The 16546-nt window shown below is 40.5% G+C and overlaps 1 long non-coding RNA gene across 2 annotated transcripts in view; it reads left to right on the top strand.

Annotated features, from left to right (window-relative positions):
* Positions 1-15328, top strand: part of LOC142502290 (uncharacterized) — a 34826-nt gene extending 19498 nt beyond the window's left edge. Inside the window, exons 3-4 of one of the 2 annotated variants that reach the window (XR_012803719.1) lie at positions 14351-14395; positions 15042-15328. This is a non-coding gene — a long non-coding RNA (uncharacterized LOC142502290). The remainder of the gene's footprint in view (positions 1-14350; positions 14396-15041) is intronic. The other variant, XR_012803720.1, reaches the window with a different exon arrangement.
* Positions 15329-16546: the final 1218 nt, after the last annotated feature.

The following is a 16546-nucleotide window of genomic DNA, read 5'->3' on the forward strand; positions in this document are numbered from 1 at the left end:
TCATCCACTTTCTGGGGGAGAAGACAGAGCAACTGGCATTACAAAGAGCATCAGCTAGGAAGTTCAAACTAACGAAATGTGTGTTATTTGCATGGTAGTGTGCCGTATATAGGTGGGAAGAAGATGAGCCAGGAAATATCAGTGGAGAGAAAACTGCTATTCTTAAAAATTAAAAATTACATTGCAACCAGGTATTTTGGGGACCGATTCAATGCCCATTGGATCCAGCTACTTATCTTTTATTAAAAACATAATTGCATATTCCAATACTGTAGAGGCTACACTTTTGCTATTCTTCCTTCCATCCAACACTGGATTTGACTATTTTATTGGTTATGGATTTTGGTAAATAAAGCGCTTATACCAGGGGTGGGCAATACCAGTCCTCAAGGGCCACCAACACGTCTTGTTTTAAAGATCTACCTGCTTCAGCACAGGTGGCTCAATTGTTAGCTCAGTCGAAGACTGCATGCCCTGTGCTGAAGCAGGGATATCCTGAAAACCTGACCTGTTGGTGACCCTTGACGACTGGATGTACTCACCCTTTGCTTACGCATTGCCTGGATGCTTATGGGAAATATACAGTTTTGTTACATTGTAATGAAAATGTATAAACAAAAGCTAAGGATAAGGTAGTGACTTTATCTTTTGCTGCACTGAAACATATTTAAAAGGAATGATTACCTCTTCCCTCTGGCCTTTCCTGTTTAACAAAAAACTGTATATCCTTTCAATTCGTTTAACTGTAAAGCATTACCATGCCCCCTTAAGTGAGCCGTGTTTTTACACACAAAAAAATGATGATGATGATAATGATGGTGATGATGATGATGATTATATTTGTTGAATGAGACACGATAATAGCCAGTCTACTTATAATAATTATGTATTATGTTTATTGTTCTGCTCATGGTATTTGCAATGTGCATCTCTTCATCTCATTGTGCTCTTTATGTCAATATTTAACAGCAGCTGTTTGATTTCTTAGAAAGTGCAAAAATATATAAATGTCTCTTAGCTACTTTTATATTGGAAGTAAAATCAGAGCAGAACGATCCTGCCTAAATAGCCATTCCAAATAAATACAAATACTGTTACTTTTCCCTGCCATTTTTCTTCTAGTTACAGTGTCTGCCAACATCAAGTAAAAAAATTAATGCAGCAATTCAAGTTTTGATAATACCACCGACCATTACAAGCAAACCAATAAACTGTAGCAAAAACACGACTGGAGATAATGATAATATTTTTATTGGCCTCATCTTTTGCACATCAAGTTCATGTTGTTTTTACTGTTGGTTAATTTATATAAACATTTCCTATTTTTTTTTTTTTTGCCATTCTGCATTTCATTTACTTGCGTACAGAGTAATATTATTTTTTTGGAGGGTGGGAGGGGGGAGGAGGGGAACAGCTTGGTCACACTGCTGTGCACATGTGTAGCTGTAGTCCCAATAGACACCCTTGCAGATGCTTAGAGTAGTGGGGAGTTTGTCATGCCATCGGAAGTGCCACAATTCAGACAAAAGTTCTGGAAAGCAAATATTGTTCTGGCCTCCAGCCGAGTAAAAATGTGCAACCCTGTGGGTTTGTTTAGAAACCAGAGACCTGGGACCCTATTGTGGAACTGTTGTGTTTTCAGCTAGGTCTCAGAGCTTAGGAGCAAGACTCGTAAAGAGTCTCAGAAATGTGTTTGTTATTGGAAGCATTTGGGGTTATGCATCATAAACCAACTAATCACCAGAGGGACCAGCAACATATTGCTAGGTAATGTATTGGAAGCCGTCAAGAGCACCAAAGAGATTGCTAATGTTTCAAGCATTAATGTCTTTAATTGGGCGTCTTTTGATTATGTTGCCAAATCTAATATGTTTGACTGGATTTTATAATTGTATCTAACGTTAGTTAAGGAGCCCAATACTTATCAGGGTTCATAGAAAAGGCCTATATTTACTAAGTAGTCTTCTACCATAAAACACCTTCCAGCGTTGGAAGACACCTTCCAGTCCAGTGACTTAAATGAGCTGGAAGGTGTCTTATGGCCAGGCCTGCCAACAGCTTTTATGGGTGCCCATGATTGCCCTCTGGTTGATACCAACTTCTGCTAATGGTTAGACAGGTTCCTGAGAGCTGATGGGCCTTCTCCCCCCTGTCGGTGGCCCTGCTTATGGCAGAAGACATATTGGTAGTTTGGCTTAACTCAAGTGAAACAAAGTTCTTCAAAATCCCCGGCCTGCTCAGTTACTTCTCATTTTCTTTAAACCCTGACGGATACAGGGATATAGAACGTTGGATATTAACATTTGAAATGTTCTAAAGTTAGTCCTATGTATCACATTTACATAAAATGTGCTTATTATGTGATTATTGCTTTGAAGAAGTAGAAAGTGAGCTAAGCACAATAAAATCCATATATCTACCACGCTGAAGTAATGTATCCCCGATCCCTTAAGATTAGAAATGGAGTCACATTGGGGCCTTATGGAAAGATTCTAACAATTAACTTTAGTGAGCATGCAAACCTAAATTAGGGATTTTATAGTTATAGAAACTTCATTCAACCTTCTACTCTAGAAAAAAATGTAATGGCTCCTACTTGCTTGGTAACAGCGGAATGTAAATGAACACAGAGAGGATAAACTGGCCCATTTCAGTCTAAATTGTGACTTATTTATTTTTAAATTAGTCCAATCCAAGTCAAACGGTCGTGTTTGTGCTTTCAGGGAGGTTTCTCACCATCAACTCTACTCCATGTGAGGTACGTGATGATACATCTGGAGTGGAAACCTGAACCGTGCCTTCTTTACAGCTCTGGATTAGATTCAGTTTGTTTATTGCACTCCGCTGGATAGCATGTATTCCCAAGGTTTTGGTCAGTCTGCACGTAGAACACATACAGGCCTATGATGCCGATCTCAGGCCACTTTCAAAATCATTGTACAGTATGTTTAAGTACAGATCGCTAAAATCACCCAACTCAGAAATTGAACGGAGGATGCCTAAACTGAAAACAAACTACCCCGCCATGCGGCTGCTAGGGTCCAACCGTACAGCTGGCACCCCTTGTCCACATTTTTCATTTTGGGCAGAGCAGGGCCGACCGTAAAACCGGCACCTAAAGCCTACCAATCTCTTCTTGGGATAACCCGGCCCGGCCAAATCCCTCAGTTGTCTGTATCCTTGACCCGGTGGGTCCGGCAGTCCTGCCGCTGTAACATCAATGCTGCGACGACTGATCTTATACTCAAACATCTTATGCATGTTAATAAGCACACATTCCTTAGCTGAAGGGTGGCAGGGTGGGACACTTGCAAATCCAGTGTTCTGCCTAGGTACCATGCACGTCTGCTTTTAAAGCCATCTTCCTGGCCCTGCCCCTCCTTTAATCCTCACCTGGCTACATGCCAGAGGGCCATGTAGCTTGCCGTAGCCAAACTGTCCCCTCGGGCAGCTCGCGACTCCTCTACCCATGGTGGGGGAAGCGGTTTGTCTGGCTTTGTGCCGGCCTGGTGTGAATTCTGAGATCTTGCTCGGTTTAAAAAACATAAGCCAATAAACTTTAAAAAGATCTCAATTTAAGTTAAGTGCTATAAATATGCTTTAATATTTTTTTTGATGGAATAACTACTGCACTTTTTTAAATTAATTATAGAAATGGCTATTACATTCCATTTTGGAGTACGATGCTTTAATACAGTTTATAGCAGAACTATCCATGCTGCACTTACTGTATGTTGCAGAGCAATGCATTGAATTTGATGCAAGTAATAAAGGTTCCAGCTATCTTTTAAAGGCTTATCCTATCACGAAAAATCCACTGTATGTTATCTTCTTTTTTTAGTAAACCAATTGGCACAGCTAGTCACACATTGGCACAGCTAGTCACACATTGGCACAGCTAGTCACATATTACCAACACTGCAGTCTAGTTAAAAGCAGAGTCCGCTGATTACTATAGACCTTTTAGAGGTCATCCTATTACTTTTCAAGGCAGCTCAGCTACAATTTCCCAGTACCACTGTGCAGCTGTATTACCTGACTGGTATTAAATAGCATGGTAATCCTATCTCCCTAAATACATTTTATAGGAAGATTACGGTCATTAAATAAATTACATTTATTGCTATGTTTCAGGCTGAAAATGGTTATTCTAAAAGTGAAGGGGAGAAAAACAGCAGTTGTATAAAAGACTGTCATAAAAGTGGGAGTGTAACCTTTCTTTATGTTTTAAAGTTGTATTATTTATTTGAATATAGATAGTGGGAAACACATTATGGAAAAGTGTGGCATGGCTATGATCTCTGCTTCAAGCATGAAACTACTGCTATTTATAAATAAAGCAGCCAATAATTAAGTGTTTGCTAATGCAAATGACCATATAGTAGTATGAGCAGTACAAATAGCAAAGTCACACTGTGATGAGTCTGCTGGTAATTCAACAAAAGTAGCATGAACAAAATAAATTTAGTTGTCTTAATAGACCTACAGTATGATTAGTGCATATACACTCTAAATAAGATTAGCACAAATATGTGCGACTTCTATTACATTGTATACGACATACAAACATCTGGGAAGTCCACATGTACTAGGTGCACTTTATAGCAGGGGTACGCATACTGGGGGGGCACGGGAAATTTTTGTGGGGGGGAGAGGGGCAGTGCAGCGCTTACACAGAGGCCCTGCGCGCTTCCCCAAAGCATTTAAATTAAATGCCTGGGGAGCCCGCGTGAGGCTTCTGTTAGTCCCTTACCTGGTCTCCGGTGGCTTCTGGCGATGTGTCATTTGATGCCGCGGGGACATATGACGTTGCGTTGCCGTCACATGGCATTGTGACATCATAAAACGCTAGCGAACAGGTAAGGAAGCAGGGGAGGAGAGCAGGCACATGGGAGCAGACGGAAAAGTTTGCACATCCCTGCTTTATTGGAACAAATCCTCCCTAAGGCCGCGTCCGTACTTAGCGTGACGGCACACACATGACATTGCGCGGGCCGAGAACAAAAGGCCGTACCTCTATGAGGCAGACCAGAGCGCGCGACTGCGTGCACGATTTTCTCACACGACAAAATGTATTGTATTTTGTCTCGCAACGACCGGGTCACGAGCGCAGTTCAGCCAATGAGGGCGAACCACTTATGTGACATCACGGGCACGCCTTCCTGTCGCGTCTCCTCCTCCAGATCCCACAAGCCACAGATCTCCTCTGCAGCAGGCACGCGCGACGCCATGCGCTCCAGCGCGCGTGCACGCTTACTATATCCGAGGCCTAAGCTTGCTGGTCAGGAAGCGTATCGCACAGCAGATGCTAATGCCAATTATAGACTATAGGGACATAGTGTACGGTACAGCACTCCAAACTCACCCTAGCAAACTAGACACCCTCTGCAACTCAATATGCCGCTTTGTTCTACAATGTAACTGCAACCCACATCACTGCCAAATGCTCAAAGAAATAGATTGGTCATCCCTTGAGTCCAGGCGCAAAGTACATTTTTCCTGTCTTAACTTCAAATTCTTTCTGGGCAAGCTACCTATCTATCTGATCAAGCTCCTCACCCCTACCACATGCAGCACTTATCATCTGAGATCTGACTCCAAAAGACTGTTCACGGTCCCAAGGTTCAGCAAAGTATCCGCCCGCTCCTCCTTCTCTTACCGTGCACCTCACACCTGGAATAATATTCCTAAATTTAGCATAGGTTGAACTTGATAGGCGCATGTCTTTTTTCAACCTCATCTACTATGTAACTATGTAACTATGTAACTATGTACCTGAGACTCTCAAAGCCGCCTCCAGTTTAAGTAATTTCAAGACTAAAGCTCTCTCCCATTTTAATCTGGTCTGTAACTGTTACATACACCCATAAGCATATATTATCTCTAACTGTGCATGAAATGTATTTATATATAATGTATAACCCTGTCCATTTAATGTAACCCCGTATTGTTATTATAACTGTGCCCAGGACATACTTGAAAACAAGAGGCAACTCTCACTGTATTATTTCCTGGCAAAACATTTTTATAAATAAATGTCACCATGGCAACTTTTAGCCTCTGAACCATATTTGTATGTCGTTCTTCATTTAGCTCCCACCACGTATGCAGCACTTTACAGACATAGGAGGATATACATTAAACTATCGGCGCTAGTGCCGATCAGGAGTTTCTGAGCAACAGTGCCCCGCTTGGCACTAAGGGCAGGTTCCTGCATAACTCCCACAGTGTGTCAGAACCTACAGGGAAATAAGGTACAAACTGCGCAGAAGAGCCCCAAGTAGAGGACAGGAGTGTGAAAAAGAAACCCTAGCCACAAAGAGATTTAGGCCTAAATTTTTTGTTTTATCTACACAGAGAAACAGAGAGGTGCAATGCTAATTTATTTATTTATAAAAATGTTTTACCAGGAAGTAATACATTGAGAGTTACCTCTCGTTTTCAAGTATGTCCTGGGCACAGAGTTATGTCAAATAATACAAATACAATGACATAAGTGAACAGGGTACACATTATATACAAGACATTGCATGCACAATGCAATGCTATAATGCTACGTATATTGCATGTACTGTATACAACTATAAATAATTTTACATACAATGCAACATCTAATAAATGCCTAATTGTCAAAGTACAACTTGTCATAATAAAAAATAAAAACTTTATTGAACTGTGATTGAAGGTATAGTTTGATGAACATTTTGACCCCCCTGATACTGCCCCTGCTTTATTGAAGCATGCAAACTGCCTGGGATCTCCATTCAGGATGTTTTTTTGGTCAGGGTTAGGATTAAAATATTGTGATGCACGTTTCTGGTGAAATTCACCCAGATGGAATTGCCATCAATGCGTGTCATTTAAAAAAGAAAAAAAAATGAATACTGATTAAACTAATTATGAATCACCTTTTATGTAGCAATTGCAAATTATTTACATATCTCACCCAATGTGCCAATAAAAAGCCTTTACTTCTGGTGACCAGACACTGCTGTTCGTAAAACAATAGTCTCTGCACTGTGTGTGCAAACAAAGGATGTGGGGTTACAGTAATCGCTCTGCATTGTATTCACTAGGAAGACTTTTATCTCCTTACAATCTGCTTCCACGAGGGGTGTGTAGCCCAAAAGTTTCCTTCTCCCACTGTCTCCAAATACACAAAGCTTTGCTGTCCATGTAAAATATAAGTGCCTTTGTTTTAGCTTCAAGGACCAAACAGTGGCCTTCTGTCAGCCCTTTCTCACAATGAAAGAAATGCTTTGATGATGTAAAAAAAAAAGTGGGTAAACTGCTCGGCCCTGTATAAAACACAATCTGTAAACGATTTAACTTTATGTTTCCACACAACTGAAAGAAGAGACCTGTGAGGTTTCAAAAGCTTTTGACCCTATCATTTCATCTTTGTAAAACGCACATGTTGGTCCATTTAAATGTATCACACCGTACAATAAACCCACACAACTGCACAAATACATTGTAACAAGTAATATAGCATCAAGTACACAGCATTTCATAGGGTGCATTCAGTTCATGTAGGAGGAGGCGTAGCCTGATTGTAACCGCTGTCTTTGAAGTGAAACCCGCCACCCGCTTCAAACCCCAAGTAATGTCTGCTTGATGTGACTTTGCAAAAAAAAACACTTTATCCCAGCGCTTTTGTATAAAATATTACATTGTAATTTCACATCAGGTCTTCACATTAGCAGTAAATTCTACCATGTAAAGATTGCAATGTATGCTTCCTGACTGTTACCAAAGCCGACTTTAGAGTAGGAGAACCCTTTAGGCTTTGAGCATATCGCTGCGTCTTCTCTTGCCTCAGACACCAAAATGATGTATTGCGCTCTTTCGAGTAGGGACTTAGGCCCATATTTACTAATTAGCAATTAGAGCTATTCAATAAGACAACTTCCTGCTCCAAAATACATCTTACGTCCTATTCACTGGAATGGGCTGTAAGACGTCTTGGAGCTGGAGGGTATCTTTGGGGAACAGCAACACATAGAAAATATGTGACTGCAACATTGTGTGTAATATGCTACATAAACAGCAGACCAATACATAGTATAATTAGAATTGATGACCAATTTGATAAGTACAAGTAATAATCCCTAATGGTAACCAATTTTTGAGTGGCATGTCTGTAAGGATGATGAGGCAACCAACTTCTACTAGTCAAATTACTTTAATCTGATTTAGATCAACCTGGGCGCAAAGCAACAAGATAGACAATAGTAACACATATTTGAGGATTACATTAAGCACCCTTCACACTCCCCCCAGAGGTTTTGCACATGAAGGATTTGCCTCCACTCTGCTTCTGCTGTCAGATGTATACTGTTCTACATACATGTCCTTGTGAGTTGTTCATTAAGGGATTGTTCATTTTGCATTTCATTATTTGTAGACACTGCGCATATTTAATCTCTGAATTAAAAATAGAAATGCAAAACTCTTATTAATTTAATTTTACGTTTTAATGGCTGGTAACAATATGATCAGGTCTTTATTGCAGAAAATACAGCACAATAATAACCTTATTGTAAAGTAACTGCAGGGTAAAAGAACAATGTTCTAAGATAGTGCTACAAATGACCAGGGTTGATGGCAATATAAACAATCTTGATTGAAGAGCATTAATCAACGGTAGGTTTTAAACACAAGTGAGTGCTGGGTTATGCAGGTGGGCGTACATAAAAGACATGTATATATGGTCCTGGTAAGTGGTGTAAGCAGAGATATATAAACTCTACCACTTCACTCCCAATGAGGACACAGTCTCAGACCGCCTAAAGTCACCTGTATAGTACCTCCCAGTAATTGCAATAATGCAAAAAAACTCATGTGAACCATGCCCGTTTTTCTCCTGAATGTGCGTGCTTCTGCTGGGTAAAGTAGATATTCTGGTGGCCACAGGATGCGGTAGTACAGAGCACAGCGGAACGACAGGACTCCACAGGACGTCATGGTGCAGACAGGTATGGGTGCAAGATCTCCTCCTCTTACGCGTTTCACGCCTGTGTGGCGCTTCGTCAGAGAGTGAGTGTAGGTGTGCTGTGTTCCCCCTCTTATACCGGATGTTTGGATTTATACCCTCGGGTCATTATCACCCGGGGGTATAAATACCGATTGGGAACTTAAACATTTTTTGATATAATGATTATGTTTTACCAATGAATATAGCTTATGATGAATAGTAATGCTTAAACATTATCTATCTGCATAAACTTTGTTTCTCCCACACCCCTATATATCTTATTTTGATATGAAATTGTATTTGGGTGTGATATATTTTATTCATGTACTGTATCCATAGTATTCCAGGATCCTATATTATGTATAGACATTTCTTTAATAATGTGAATTTGTTTGGCCCAATATATACTCATCATATGAAGTTTTATAACATATACACTTCGATAAGGATATGTATATACCTTTAGAGGTCCTCTGCATACTGCTGATACTATACACTTGTTTTTATTGTCATACCTTGCACAAATTATTTTAAACACATCTTTGCAAGGTATATGTGCTGTGTTTCCCCCCTTTGCTTTATTTTTCCTCTTTCTTTACCAGAGGAGATGACGTGGAAATCACCATGACTACATGGTTGGTTTGTAAACAACTCACCACTTCGCATACATTGCGACACGTCACTTCCGGTATTTTGGTTGAACCCGCGTCACTTCCGGTTTCCGGTTATGGCGGCTGAACGCTAGTGAAGGCAATCAGTCCGGTATAAGAGGGGGAACATAGCACACCTACACTCACTGTCTGACGAAGCGCCACACAGGTGTGAAACGCGTAAGAGGAGGAGATCTTGCACCCATACCTGTCTGCACCATGACGTGTTAATAAAGAATACTTTTTACTCTTCATCACTGCTGTCCTGTGGAGTCCTGTCGTTCCGCTGTGTTCTGCACTACCGCATCCTGTGGCCACCAGATTATTGTAAAGTAACATTATGTTTCATAGATGCCACAAAATGTGGGAAAAGGAGCAATTATTTATGCTTCAAAGATATTAATGATCGCTATCTAGTATCACTTAGATTGTAAGCTCTTTGGAGCAGGGATTCCTTTTCCTAATATTACTTTTATGTCTGAAGCGTTTATTCCCATTATGTGTTATAATATGTCACATGTATTACAGCTGTAATGCGCTATGTACCTGGATGGTGCTATATAAATATATACCTATATATATGTATTGCTTAGGTTTGTGTCAGGACATGTTTATAAAGGACTTAAAAGAAGCAGTTCCCATCCAAAAGGACTTTTTTTTTTAACCTTACGCTGAACGTGGTCACTTTGAGCTGACCTGTAGTACCCCGACATCTTAGATATAGGGACTCATGCAGAGAGCAGCGCTATGCAGAATTGGAGAGGGGGAAAAAATTTACCTTTTTTGGAGAGTTTTTATGTCCATATGCAGAAAGGGCAGAAAACTGCCTTTCTGCATATGGAGAGTTTCAACCAGCGCTATTAGCGCTGTTGAAACTACTGGGGAAAAAATCGCGTTTTTTTTTTTTTCCCTCTCCACCGGCCGCGGAGTGCCAGCTGCTTGGTGGAGAGGGAAAATGTTGAAAATCGCGCCATTTTTTTGCCGCGAACAGCCACTAGATGGCGATCGCGGCTCTCTGCATACGGCAGAGAAAAAAACTGGAGAGAATTTAAACTCTCCAGGCGCGCGGCGAATTTGAAGGGGAAAAAAAAAAAAATGGCGCTTTTTTTTAAACTTGCCGGTTTCTGCCTTTCTGAAGGCAGAATCCGCCAATTAATGCCGCTTTCACTTTTTGCGCTGCTCTCTGCATGAGGCCCATAGATACATGGCATTCCCTTCATTTGAACGTATGAGCTAAACCATTTGAATATAATTTGTGATGGATCAAAAGTAGAAAGAGGGTGAATTTAGGGAAATGAGGAACACAGAAGTGGAAGTGTTTAAACCTCGATTAACCGTGATTGAGAACTGAAAGTCATTTTGGTGTATCATTATCTCATGAATCACTTCCACTATTCATTTATATGACGTTGGTTCCAACTACGGGATGTAATTTGTGATGCAATAATTACATGGAACGAGGCTGACTTAGAGGTTAGTATGTTAGGGGATTAATTCTTTCCTGGCTCTTGGTAACATGATAGCTTTTTAACAACAGTTCAGTGACATACTGCTGTGAAGGCAGAAAGTGAGACGGAAAATTGCAAGCATCCGTTTTTCATGCTATATATTTTTATAGAGGAGGTGTAGCAGTGGAATGGACGTGTGCATAAAGGAAATACGTTTCTGTTTACTACTGGGTTTAATTTACAACATCAATTATTTACTTGACTAGGGTTATATTTTCTAGTTATTAAAAACGAACACATTTAATGAATGCATGGCAAAATAAACTGAAATTGAAACATGTTCAGGTGTTACAAAGACATTTCAAGATATCTGATTAAACTGTTATGTAAAAGAATTGTTATTTAACCGAATGTAGCATTTTTTAATTTAATTTAATTAGATGAGGAGCTCAGTCATTATTTGAGGGGAGCTGAGAAGTTACTAAATCCAAATCATCACTCAACAATATGAAGAATTAGTTCAGGGGGGGGCTCAACTCCAGTGCTCAAGCCCTCCTTTTAAGGATATCCCAGCTTCAGCACAGGTGGCTCAATCAGCGGCTCAGTCAAAGACAAATTGAGTCATAGGGCCTCATGCAGAGAGCAGCGCTAACATGGAAAGCGGCATTAATTGGCGGATTCTGCCTTCAGAAAGGCAGAAACCGGCAAGTTTTAAAAAAAGCGCCATTTTTTTTTTTCCTTCAAATTCGCCGCGCGCCTGGAGAGTTTAAAATCTCTCCAGTTTTTTTCTCTGCCGTATGCAGAGAGCCGCGATCGCCATCTAGTGGCTGTTCGCGCCAAAAAAATGGCGCGATTTTCAACATTTTCCCTCTCCACCAAGCAGCTGGCGCTCCGCGGCCGGTGGAGGGGAAAAAAAAAAAAACGCGATTTTTTCCCCAATAGTTTCAACAGCGCTAATAGCGCTGGTTGAAACTCTCCATATGCAGAAAGGCAGTTTTCTGCCCTTTCTGCATATGGAGATAAAAACTCTCCAAAAAAGGTAAAATGTTCCCCCTCTCCAATTCTGCATAGCGCTGCTCTTTGCATGAGGCCCAAAGACTGAGCCGTTGATTGAGCCACTTGTGCTGAAGCAGGGACTGAAGCACAGACTGTTTGAGCAGGGATATCCTGAAAACCTGACCTGTTGGGCAGACTTGAGGACTGGAGTTGAGCACCTCTGGGTTCGATCGATGGGGACTTACACCAGACACAAACCTCAGGTGGTGGTAAGGCCGCAGCACAATTTTATTAAACCATCATAACAATACATAACTCAAACAATTACATAATGAAGTTAACCTCTCGCCTCCCAGCCAGGAACCTATATTACCATCACAACCAAACCAACAATTTAACCATTCCTGAGACCATGCTCAGAATGAACCCTTTTACAATCTTGTGCTGCAACAAATAAAGCGCTTTTTTAATTATTATTTTGTATATATATATAACATAAATATTAGCAGCAGGTAGGGAAGGGAAGATCGGGAAGCTTGATCCAGTCTTCCTCACAGGTGAGTGATAATACCTTGCCTGTCCTTTATACCTATCCCCCACTGCCTGCCACTTCTCAGCCAATGATGTGAGTCTTCCCCTCAGCCTAGCAACAACCCTTCAACCAATCCCTAAACACCTGCCTTATCTCCACCTGGTAACAATCTACATCTTTCCCGCCTAAATTCACCAGCTCCCCACTAACCAATCACGTTTCGGCCCCTCTGACTGAGGTGAATCAGGGGTCATCCCCGGTGCCATATCGCCCTTTGGCTGATTGCCTCTGGGGCTTTTAGTAACAGCATCAATAAACAACAAAGCTGTTACATTAAAAAAAAAAAAAACCTCTTGTCCTCTGTCCCTACATGAACATGTTTTCTCACCATAATGGGGACATTTGATTTGTACTTTAGAGCAATAAGTACAAATCATATATATTTTACAATTCAATTAGTGCACAACTCTTCATTAAAGATTTACTTACTGAGTCAAACGTGTATTGAATTGTCTGTGAAGAAAACAAACAGAAGACTGTGTTTTTTTTTAATTATTTGATTGCATACCTGACAGCTCTCACTGATTTTCTGTGAGTCTTGTTGATTTGAGGGTCAGTCTCGCTGATTTTCTGTGAGTCTTGCTGATTTGGGGGTCAGTCTTGCTGATTTTCTGTGAGTCCCGCAGATTTGGGGTCAGTCTCACTGATTTTCTGTGAGTCTCGCTGATTTGGGGGTCATTCTCCCTGCTTTGGGGTCGGTCTCACTGATTTTTAGAATGGATGCTCTCACAGGCTTCAATTGAGTCTCACTGATAAATACATTTCCCTGAAAATGCCACTTTTTTTTGCATCAAACATTCCCAATCATCCAAAAATTATTTTCTGGTTTTCATCATAAAAAGAGAACACAAGGGGCGGGGGGTGGGTGGGGGGACCATCTAAAAAAATAAAGGGGGATGGGGAGAGGGTAAATTGCATATCCAGTAGTCACAGTTTAAACATGGTATACAACAACATACAAGCATATTTTAAACATCATTCTAAAACATAGGGTGTTCTTGGTGCTTCAGTTTAGTGTTGGGGGGGGGGGGGGTGGATGCCAAATCCCACTGATTTTAACTCTTTGAGGTTAACATCTCAGTTAATTGATGGCTGTCTGTTCTGTGAGTTGCTGATGTCTAGATATATTAACCTTTGTCATGACATGTTACAGTTGTTCTTTGACACATTTTTGGATTCATTTGAAAGTGATAGGCGACTTAATATTCCATTCAATGCGTCTGCGGAAAGGCTTTTCTTTCCAGTTGGAGTTAGAAAAGGCTAATTCCTAAAATGTGTTTGATCTTTTGTAATTGGCATTTTTTTAAGGTAAGATTTGTATTTTTTGTTCACTTGGCTGAAAATTGTACTCTTGATACATTTGATCTGACAGCTAGACCAGAGCTGTCACTGTTTATACTAAGGTGTAAATGAAAAGCTTATGCTGACAAAGGGCTCCTTACCAATGGACCTGATTTCCCTAGGCAGCTTTAGTTTTCCTTCTGACAATATTTCGATGTTCCCCCAGAGCCCAACCCCCTGAGTTCCTGATGATATTCTCCTTAATGTCGCTGCATGTGTCTGCTCGGCACGCTATAGTCAGGAAATATGTCCTTTTCTTACAATGCCATTTTGCAATACAAATGGAAATACACTGAAATATCACAAACCATAACAATTTCACTTACATTTAGTTTATCTTTCACAGAAATGCCTTCACTTGACATGTAAAATGGATAGATGAAGCACAAACGTGAGTATCATGGTTAGTATGATAAAATATTATAGTCTACAAGCAAGGGAAAAGTGAGTTCTCAGCACAGAGAAAAAATGATTGGGTTTGTGCTTAGGTAGATATTATCATGCGCTAGCAGTAACGGAGGTCTGAGGATCTCCGTTGTCAGGTAAACTGCTCATTTCCATATGATGTGCATGCGAGTAAGCCTAAGGTCCGTTAAAATGTAAGGATCCATTATTTATTTATTATTATTATTTTAACTGTTTCTTTTCACAAAGTTTTATGGGGTACAGAAAAGAAAGGGTGGGGACAATATTATAGACCTTCATGTGTTGTACATTTGTATACGGCCTATATGAGCACTTGTTGCTGGATAAGAAAAAGTAGACGAGTGAGAGGGGGCCCTCCATGTCTAAGGTGACCCGGACCCCATATTTTACTACATCAACACGGTTATACAGTATCAAGCTCGCCAAAACCTTGTAGAGGTCGTACCTCGCTTCAGCCTAGGTCCACACTCCACGTCCAACCAAGGCTTCCATGTTATTAAAACTGGAGTTGTTTTATCCCTTGGGAAGGCTTTTAACTTTTCCATGGTAAGGGCATGCCATATCCTGCATTTGATTACACTGATATCATTCATTGACTATTTATTCCATAGGGTATGCTGCATCTGGTTGCTAGGAGGGTTTGGGATGTCAATCTGATCAGAATACATTATTTTTAAGGAAAATGCCAGGATATCGTGGCGCTGAGCACCTTTGGGGTTATGCATTCCGAATATCGATACGTTAAATTGAGATTAATGGAACGTTACAAATTAGCGACCTTCTGAGGATCTGCCCCTAAATTCCTTCAAGACTTCGACTGTTTCCTACTTTAAACATGTTTGTAACTGTAACTTATAATGTGGTCAACTTTACTCTGTGCCCAGGACATACTTGAAAACGAGAGGTAACTCTCAATGTATTTTTTTCCTGGCAAAATATTATATGAATAAATATAAATAAATAACTGAAGTGTTATGATTTTGCATAGAGATTAGGGTTGCCAGGTGTCCAGTATTGAACCGGGCTGTCCTGTTTTTGGGCACTCTATCCAGTAACAAATGAGAGTTAATACTGGGCATAAATGTGGCCGGTATTACCTCTCTGGACATAGTGACCTAGCCGGCTTGGGGGGGGGATGGCGTGGGATTTCCCTGAGTAGGGAGAGAGCAGGCCTGTTGCTAGGGGTCTAGACAGCCAATCAGGAGGAGGTGTCAGGAGCCTGGTGGTGGGGCCAAGGAGAGGAGGAAACAGCATGGAGCTGTGTGTGTCTCGAGCGCGTCGCACCTTTCACCACTGTGTCCAGTATTTTTGGAGAAGCCACCTGGCAACCCTACTAGAGTTTGTAAATGTTATTGCAAAGCAGCCAAAGATTCACACATCCATACTCATGGATTTGTGCACAAATGTTCCTGTGTAAGTCAACAACAGGAGATTTGAATATATTTCGTTATGTATTCATACGGTTGACTACAAAACAGAATAAGGGACATTATGTTTGTATTTCATTGTGCAGCATGACCCGTGTCCTTGTGGACAAGCACATCACATACTGTACCAGGCACAGGACTTCTGATTCCATGTATGTTCATCTTTATACATTGTATCATTTGATTTTACCATCGCCTCATAAATGTCTTTATTTTCAGCTTCTCTGTGTTATGGCTGCTTCCTAAAAAGACATCTCTCAGACAAATTGCATTGGTTTGTTCTTGCTCCATTTTTCTTCTGCAGACTGTAAATATCCCTGACTGCTTATGTCACTTGTAAATTCAATTGGGGCAACATCAAAGCAATGATTAGTTCATTCAGGTGCATTTAAACGGCTTATTTTAGTTATCTACATAAATAAGACACACTACACGTGTCAAAACAAGATGTTCTATTATACGCGGCTTCATGGTTACATTTACTGATAACATTTCTTCATAAAGCACAACACAGGAAAACACGTTTTTGTATATATTAACCTAAAATCTCTGAATCTGCACCATCAGCGTCTTTCTTTGGCACACAGAAATGGACTGGTGTACAGATGTTATTGGTATGTTCGGAAAAAAATAATGTTTGTGTGCCCAAAAAACATACAGTATAATTCTGATAAATAATATTACACTAA

The sequence above is a fragment of the Ascaphus truei genome, chromosome 9 (assembly GCF_040206685.1).
Source record: "Ascaphus truei isolate aAscTru1 chromosome 9, aAscTru1.hap1, whole genome shotgun sequence".
NCBI lineage: Eukaryota > Metazoa > Chordata > Amphibia > Anura > Ascaphidae > Ascaphus > Ascaphus truei.